Source organism: Lygodium microphyllum, chromosome 20 (genome assembly GCF_053477565.2).
Source record: "Lygodium microphyllum isolate KBCC chromosome 20, Lygodium_microphyllum_v1.1.10, whole genome shotgun sequence".
NCBI classification, from domain to species: Eukaryota; Viridiplantae; Streptophyta; class Polypodiopsida; order Schizaeales; family Lygodiaceae; genus Lygodium; species Lygodium microphyllum.
This window is the reverse complement of record NC_141154.1, coordinates 102,512,791-102,521,803: the sequence shown is the minus strand read 5'-3', so window position 1 is coordinate 102,521,803 and position 9,013 is coordinate 102,512,791.

Genomic DNA, 9,013 nt, shown 5'->3' with positions numbered 1-9,013 from the left:
TATTTGCTTCTGTGTGAGTGGTGATTTATTCTGGACTTGGGGATTCATCTTCAGAGGATGCATCTAGGAATGTCACATAGCACAGACCTTCTATAATCCATGGCTCTAATGGCTCTACCTTCTGTTGACAAGGGGTATCATCATCATCTTTTCTCCAGAATGAATGGTCAGGGCAACAGGAGCCATTGTTGAACTTAATTTTTATACCTTTGATCTATTGCTTATGCAGATTCTGCATACTTTGTGGTCGATTGCTCAACCCAAATGGAAACATGGTCATTCCATCCAACATCCCGAGATCTTCGGCCTTTGAGATCTTTGTAGGGACATCAACAAGATCGTCCGCTATTAGAGGAACCTCTTCATCTACACTTTAATAACCTTCTTCATTTTCTTCCTCATCATTTTCATCCTCTTCCTCTGGAGGCTTTGTCTCTACTTTTGTAGAGGCTCTGTAGGAGAACGGGTCCTCCACCTCTGTGTCTGCTTCTGCTTGTCTGCTTCTGCCTCTGTCTCTAGCTCTATCTCTGTGATTGCCATGTAACAGGGAGAGCAGTACATCCATGCTTCTATTTCACTATCAGAGGTGATTTCAGAAGTCAATTCGGATTGAGGCAAGAGGTATTCTCCCATGGACAGAGACTTCGCTTCCTTTGGTAGTTGGCTTACAGTGGCCACTGTTAGGGACTGTGCCTCTGTTTTCTTGGGAAAGATCTGTTTAATAGCCTCTTTGTCTTCTAATATACCATCTGTTACTTCATTGGAGGAGTCTATTATGACTTTGATGGATGTGGATCCATTGCCTTTTTGCGATCCATACAATTTCAACACCACTTTGTTGGGTCCTCTACCTAGGGTTAGGGTTCCTTTGAACCAGTCCGTCTTGGCTCTTGCTTCAAAAAGCCAAGGTCTTCCCAACATCAGAGGGTATAAGGTCCAATAAGAATTTGGTTTGACCACCAAATATGTCAGTTAATAGTCTCCTCCTGCAAGGGTTGTTTTTACGTATGGGAGGATGCCCAAAGGTTTAATTCGGCTTTGCTCTGCCAATCAGATAAGCCATTGTGTAGGTTGAATTCCTTGCAAACCTAGATCCTTCATTGTCACATCCATCATTATGTTTACTGATGAGCCTCCATCAATCAATGCATCTGAAATAAAGCATCCTTCTATCCATACACTAGTCTTTGGAGTTCCAGGATCTAGGAAGGCGTTAGCCACATCAACTTCCTTTACAGGCTCTGGGGCCTTATTAGTCGTGGTCACACTTGAAGGATCAATCCTTAGTTCACATCTTCTTGTCAAGATACTTTTGAATCTTTTTTGGCAACTAGGATATAGCATCAGTAATTGCCGGAAGGTTAGGTTTGGTTTAAATGTGTCTAGGTCTTTAAGCAAGTCATAATCTTTGATAGGATCTATAGGCTTCTCTAGCCTGCTGGGGAATGGGACTACACCCATTTTCATCTTTCCTTTTTCTTCTAGCAATGGCAACATCGACACTTCTTCTATTTCGGAGGTGCTTCTGTATCGTCTATCTCCTGGACTTATACTCCTGTTTCTGGGACTGTCTTTGTAACTCTCTGTGGCACTGCAGTGCTCTGTACTGCACTGTTCTATCCTGTACTGCTCTATCCCTTTGTTGGCAGGTTGAACTTCACAGTCTTGGAAGGGGAGTTATTCTCTTTCTGGACAGCTGGTTCCTCCTCCTTGGCGCGCGTGATAGTGACAACTTTCAACTCTACCAAATTGGAGGCAAGATCTTGTGCCTTCTGCTGGGCTATCAGTGGCATTAGCCTTGACAGGGGCTGGACTTGGACAGTCCTTTGCAGTGTGGCCTTCTCCTTTGCATTGGTTGCATAAGGTCTTGTAATCCACAGATCTTCTAAGGTTTGGAAAATTTGGGGAGATATGACCCTTTTCTCCACATCTGTAACATTCCACCTTTGATCTCTGGCCACTGCCAGACTGTCATCCTCTGTAACTTTGAGAGGGAAACCTCCATGGACCAAAATTAGGACCAAACTCCCTAGGCTTTGGTCCAATGTCCTGCATTCTCATTTCGGATTCTAGCAAGTTGAATCTTGCATTTTCATCTTTCTGTCTTCTTTCATGCATCTCTTTTTTTAGAGCAGATATTCTCTGTATGGTTCTTCCTCAAATAATAGGAAGAAAAGGCTCTAGGAATGGTTGGTTTTTGGGGACATTCAGTGGCCCGCTTGATGGCACTTTCCACACCACGTATTGGAATACATCACATCTCTCCCAGCTCCTCCCACAGGAGTGGATATATTGGCAGTATTCACCTTTAGCGTCTATAGCTGCCCTGTAATCACATCCATAAGCTCTTTCTTGATACTTGTGACTGAATTGGACAGGTAGTCCTTCATATTTTCATCTCCTGAAGTACTTGTAGTAGGGTTTTGGGAAGCTTCTCTAATTACTGCATATACATGTGTGGTTAATCTAGAGGGTCCTCTATTTTGGTTCTGATTCAGAGCTCCTATTGAGACTTGGGGTTGTTGATTCTAATTGGTATGGTTCCACTATTATTGAGTCACCATTGGAGGAACTGTTTGAGGCTACTATTATTGCAATTGAACCATCATTTGAGGCATTGTCGTCTGCGACGACCATAATGGATCAGGTGCACTGTATTGTGGCACTTTGCATCTGGGTAGGGAACTATCCATGGGACTACATTTGGTGGGTATACCATTCTTGGCATGGGAGGAGGTAAGACTCCTCTTCTTGGATTCATTGATAACCTTGCTTCAACTTCATCATACAATCTTGCACCTTCCACTATAGCTTGCAGATTGACTGGTCTTCTCAATTCCACGAACTTGCAAACTTTTGGTTGTAGGTCTCTGAGGAACACTCCTTTCTGGATACCTTCGTCCAAATGATGGTTAGTCCATCTCCTCAGGATGGATTCCATTTGCGAAACATAAACTTCTACTCTTTCTCCAAAAGACTGACTTAGGTTCATGAACTCCTCTCGCATCCGCTCTTCAAAACCTTCATGCCTAAATTTAGTGAGGAAGGCCAACTTCAAGTCGTTTCATGTGCCAAAAGTTCCTATTGCATGCCTCTCATACCATTGAAACGCCATGCCTTTGAAAGTGGCGAGGAATATTGCTAACCAATGCTTAGAGGTTCTGGCATTGTTAGCCACACATGCTACCATAAATTCTGCTACATGAAGATCGGGGTCTTCATTGTACTCTCCCTTAAAAACTGGCAATATGGGACTACATTTGCTGGCATGTCATCAATATTTTCGGGATGAATTTGACTAGGAAGGGAACCTTGAGTCACCATGGGGACTTTTGTAAAGAGTGCATTTAGGGCGTCAAAAGAGGCTTCTACTGCAAGCTCATTCTCGGCCTTAATTCTTGCCTTCTCTCTTCTCACATACCTCTAGACTTGTTCTAACGCTTGCCTCTTGATTACAACATTCATCAGGGATTTGGCTCCAACTAGTTGGTCTGTACTCAATAGAATAGAATTAGAGAGGGGCTTCAGTCTCTGGAGGATTCTCTGGCCAACATCTCTTCGACTTCCTTCTTTTCAACATCTCTGAATTCGGCTTTCAAACCACTACAGAGAGGGAGATATTCCATTTTGAACGTATCAAAACTCATTCTTCTTAGGATCGTTGTTGTGCCATCATTATAATAATGCCAGCTTCTGATGGTTTCAATAGTGTATGTTGTAAAGAACACTCTATCTACCAACTTCCAGTGGGTTGCTAATTGGACAAACAGAAGATTGTCAGTGTACCAAGCATCCCACGTATCTTGTTGTTGAACATCCACAAACAAATTCCAACTCTTTTCTTTCTTGTTTTTGTGAACCTCCATAGACCAGGACTCTTGAAGCTTCTTCACGATCTCCCACTTGATAATGTCTGGAAACTTCTCAATAGATGCCAAATCTTCCATGGATGGTCATTCTCTCTGTTTCTACTCTTCATTTTGTTCCGAAACAATTTGCCACCAAGATGCACATTTCTGCTGCTTCAACAGGAAGAGGAAATAGTCCACCACATAGAGCTTGCATCATGATGGTAATATATTTCCGCCATTGTGGGATGAACTTCTTGTAGAGAGTGGCTTTGGCAATAAGAATCTCCAACTCTTCAATGGAAGAAGGAACTTTGCAAGCATCCATTGAATTCTCCTCTTCTTGGAAATGCCATTTCTTTCATTTTCAACCTCTTCTGATGCTTGTTGATGGCAAGTTTCCCCGGCTGCGCACCAAAAACGTGGAGCCCCAAGAGGAACACCAAGGAAAAGGGGATTCAACTGCAAGAAAATCTATCTTGTAACATCAACAAGCTTTTATTTCATTCTTTTGATGACCAAAACAAGGAAAATAGTAAATATTCTGTAACGTGTCCACCTGTTTGCTCGTAGGACATGTTAGAGTTGGTATCAGAGCGAACCAACGAAGAACTAATATTTACAAGAAAACTTAATGAGGTGAAGTAGAGCAAATGTTACTATTAAGAACATTTCCTTACTTACTTATCAATGCTAACTTGCAGAGTCACGAAGCATGGAACAAATTCTTGGTGTTCCAAGTTATGTTTATGATTGCGATGCATGCCTCGGATTATCGATGGAGGATCGATATGATGAATATCCTAGACCGCATCGACAATCCTTCACCCTTGTACATGGAACAGAGATGGACGGGTGATTCAAGAATTTATTACATAGCTACCCATCGATTTGCGTACCTTCGGAGCAACTTAAAGAGAATCAAGTGATTGGAGGACTTAAAGATCGTGAAGTTGTTCATTTTTGTTGAGGCTCACGCAAACGCAACCCTACATATCGGCGATCGAAAGGTTAAGTAGAACACATATGTGTACGAGGAAGTGACTCGAATAATCCCTGCCGACAGGATCAAGGTGTTGGGATGTTATGAGAAGAATGGGTATCAAAGGAAAGGATACCCTAATCTTCCTATGACCTATCGATTCCTAAAAATCCATGACCCCAATCCATACTATTACTCAATTCCAGTAGCTGAATGTAACACAATCTTATTCTCCCCGAATTAATGTATCAGCTTGTTCCATTTTCCCAAGAATAATTGTACTTGAAAGGGCTATGCCCATATGAATGAAATAGACTTTTTTTTATCAATGATTGTCTTGACTATGAGTATTGATAAAGAAGTTAAGTGATTAGGTCACTTGGCAAAAGCTGAACTGGACATGTTAATGTGATGTGAGAAACGCTTAGCAAGTTTTTAACGTTAAGAATCTCATGCCCAGGCACAACCCCAAGTGCAGATTCCTAGTCTGACCCCTGCACCAAGTACGACCATGATTCAGGAGAAGAAGTTTCTTCTCAAGCAAATCAAGCCACCAAAATTTGATGGTAAGGGAAGGACCGTCCTAACTGATGCCGAGATCTGGATCAAATCCATGGAAGATTATTTCGAAGCCGCAGATACTACACTCGCTAACCAAGTGATGCTTGCCAAATCGAAGCTTACCGGTGAAGCAAGACTTTGGTGGAAGCAATGGTGCAGAGACCAAGGGATCTCGGAAGGGTCGGTTACTTGGGAGAAGCTTAAAAGAGCTGTGAGGAAGATATCTACCACCTCCCTACCGCACGCAAAAGATGAACGAGTTCTATGAACTGAAGCAGCTTGGTTAATCTCTTGATGCATACTACTCAAAGTTCGTCTCTCTTTTAAAGTATGCGCCACAAATGGATATGACACAACAGATGTCAAAGTTTTGTGCGGGATTAAACCCACCCATAAACACCCGCCTCGAGTCAATGCACAACGCACTCATTTGAGCTGCACCCATAATATAGAAAGTGCAGACCAAGCCAAGAAGTAACAAGACTTGGTCTTACAAGGATCAGAATAAAGGAGTGTATAGGTCCCAGGCGAAGAGAGCTCAAGGTCAAAACCAGGGACAAAGGAAGAAAACTAGGACCAACAATGTCAATAATTTTGTTCCTACCCAAGGTAATGGCCGCAATCTCTGTTGCTTCCATTGCAACAAGACTAGTCATTTCAAAAGGCAATGTCCCAAGCTTAACGGAGGGCAACGTCAAGGACCATTCCAAGGAACCGTTCGTGGCCAAGGAGCCACCACCCGGGGTAGAGGAAGAACCGCCTGTGTTGCCAACAGGGAGATATGCGATGAAGAAGACCCGACCATAGAAGCAGACTTTGAGAGGGCAACAGTCCATGTCGCCCTTCACAAGAAATGGCTGAATCGCTAATTTTCAGTGATTCAGACTCCATCGGATTATCAAGGTAAAGGCTTCAAAACCTTTATTGATTGTGGCAGTACACATTCCTTTATTTCACTAGCTTGTGCAAGAAGACTAGGAATAGCCACAATAGATGCACCTACCTTACTTGTGGAATTAGCAAATGGTCATGAGGTCACTTGTACCAGGCAAACTGCTAAGGTGGAATTCCTACTGGGTGGAAAGGCGACTTCGGTCAGATTCAAGGTTATGAACCTAGGTATACACGAGTGTTTGCTCGGAATGGATTGGCATAAACCTAATGATGCCCACATTCACTGTGGAAAGGGCCAAGTTTCCTTTCAAAACTTTGAAGGGGAATTGGTCACAACTCAAGGAGAGGCTGGTAGGCCAAAAATTCAACTGGCCAAAGCATCTCGGATACTAAAAGGAGTTAGAAAGGGGCTACCTGTCTATTTGATTAAGCTAAATAAGCTAGATCGGAATTAGGAGTCTAGTGAAGAACCTTCATAGCTAAAGGAGTACGCAGACGTATTTCCTAAAGAGCTGACAAAAGTTCTGCCTCAAAGGGAAGTTGATCATGAAATCAAGCTAGTGCCAGGAGCTGCACCAATCGCAAAGAGGCCATATAGAATGTCCATCTCGGAAGTGATTGAGCTGAAGGAGCAACTCAACCAACTATTAGATCAAGGCTACATTCGCCCTAGCAGTTCGCCGTGGGGAGCTCTAGTGTTGTTCCAGAAGAAAAAGGATGGAACGCTTCGGCTATGTATTGATTACAGAGGGTTGAATCAATCAACCATTAAGAACAAATATCCTATTCCAAGAATAGATTAACTTCTTGACCGTCTTCAAGGTGCAAAGATCTTCTCCAAGATTGATCTTAGGTCTGGTTATTATCAGATAAGGATCAAGGAAGAAGATATCCCAAAGACAGCATTTAGCACAAGATATGGACACTTTGAGTTCCTAATCATGTCATTCAGACTGACGAATGCTCCTACTACCTTCAACAGGTTAATGCAAGATATCTTTAGGCCATATCTTGATGACTTTGCACTCGTCTTCTTTGACAATACCATAGTCTACTCCAAACAGGAAGAAGATCATGAACCCCAACTTCACATTTTCCTTGAGACAATGAGGGCACACAAGCTTTATGCCAAAAAAAAGAAGTGTGTATTTTTCAAACGACAGATTGAGTATCTGGGATTCACTGTATCAGCAGAAGGAATTTCAGTGGACCGACCAAAGTCAGAGACATTTTGGAGTGGCCAACACCACCCAACAACTGTCAAAGAAATACACAATTTTCTTGGATTGACAGGATAGTACAGGGTCTTTATCAAAAACTATGCTTTGATTGCAGCGCCACTGACCGATCTACTGAAGAAGCAAACATCAATTGTATGGTCAATTGCTGAACAATCCAGCTTTGACAAACTAAAGCAAAGCTTGGTATCAGTACCTATCCTGAAACTTCCGGACCTTAGTAAGGAGTTTGAAGTAATAACTGATGCTAGCACACTTGCCTTAGGATGTGTGCTTATGCAAGAAGGTCATCCTATAGCATACTCTTCACGGAAACTGAAGAGCCATGAAAGAAACTATGCTACCCATGATCTGGAGATGTTAGCTATCATCCATGCTCTCAAGATTTGGAGACACTACTTGCTGGGTAATAAGTTTACCCTAGTGATGGATCATAAAAGTCTCAAATGGATCTTTACCCAAAATGAGCTCAACATGAGGCAAGGTCAATGGATTGAAGTGCTAGAGGAATATGATTTTGAAATCAAATACTGGCCTAGAAAGGAGAATGTAGTTGCTGATGCACTTAGTTGCAAGGCATTTCTAAATTCTCTAATCTTACAAGATCCATCAACAGCTAGATCTCTAGCCAACAGGTATCCATGCCAAACAACCCAATACTTGAGCTAGCTAGAGAAGAGGCATGCCATGATCCAACCTATCAAAAGATGCTAAGGGAGATCCCCATCAAGGATCAAGACCCGAAGCTACAAACAAAGGACCAAGATTTCTCTATCAATAGTGGACTTGTCTACTGTAGAACGAGATTATGTATACCAGCAAGCCAGTCACTCAAGCAAAAGATACTTTGGGAAGCTCATGACTCCCCTTTTTCAAGACATCCTAGCTATGCCAAGACCCTCAATGCAATCAGAAGGAGCTATTATTGGGAGAGGCTTAAAGGTGACGTTCTCAAATATGTCACTGACTGTTTGTCTTGTCAACATGTTAAGGCCAAACATGTCAAAATGCTAGGGAAGTTGCAACCACTTGACATTCCCCAAATGAAATGGGAATTCATTAGTATGGATTTTGTTGTTGGCTTGCCCAAAGTTCAGGGAGGATACAACTCCATTATGGTTGTGGTTGATATGCTCACCAAGGTTGCACACCTTATTCTTGTTAAGACAAACTATAAAGCCTCAAGCATTTCTAGGTTATTTATCAAGGAGATATTCACACTACATGGGTTACCCAAAAGAATCATCAGTGATCGTGAGTCTCTCTTCACATCACACTTCTGGAGGGCTATCTTCGAAGCCATTGGGACTTAGCTCTGTTCCAGTACAGCTTACCATCCCCAAACCGATGGTCAAATGGAGTGAGTCAACCAAGTCATTGAGGATATGCTAAGGGCACACTGCTGTCGCAAACCCAAAAAGTGGATTCAATATTTGCCACTGGTTGAGTTTGCCTACAATGCTTCCTACCAACAAAGCATTCAGATGACC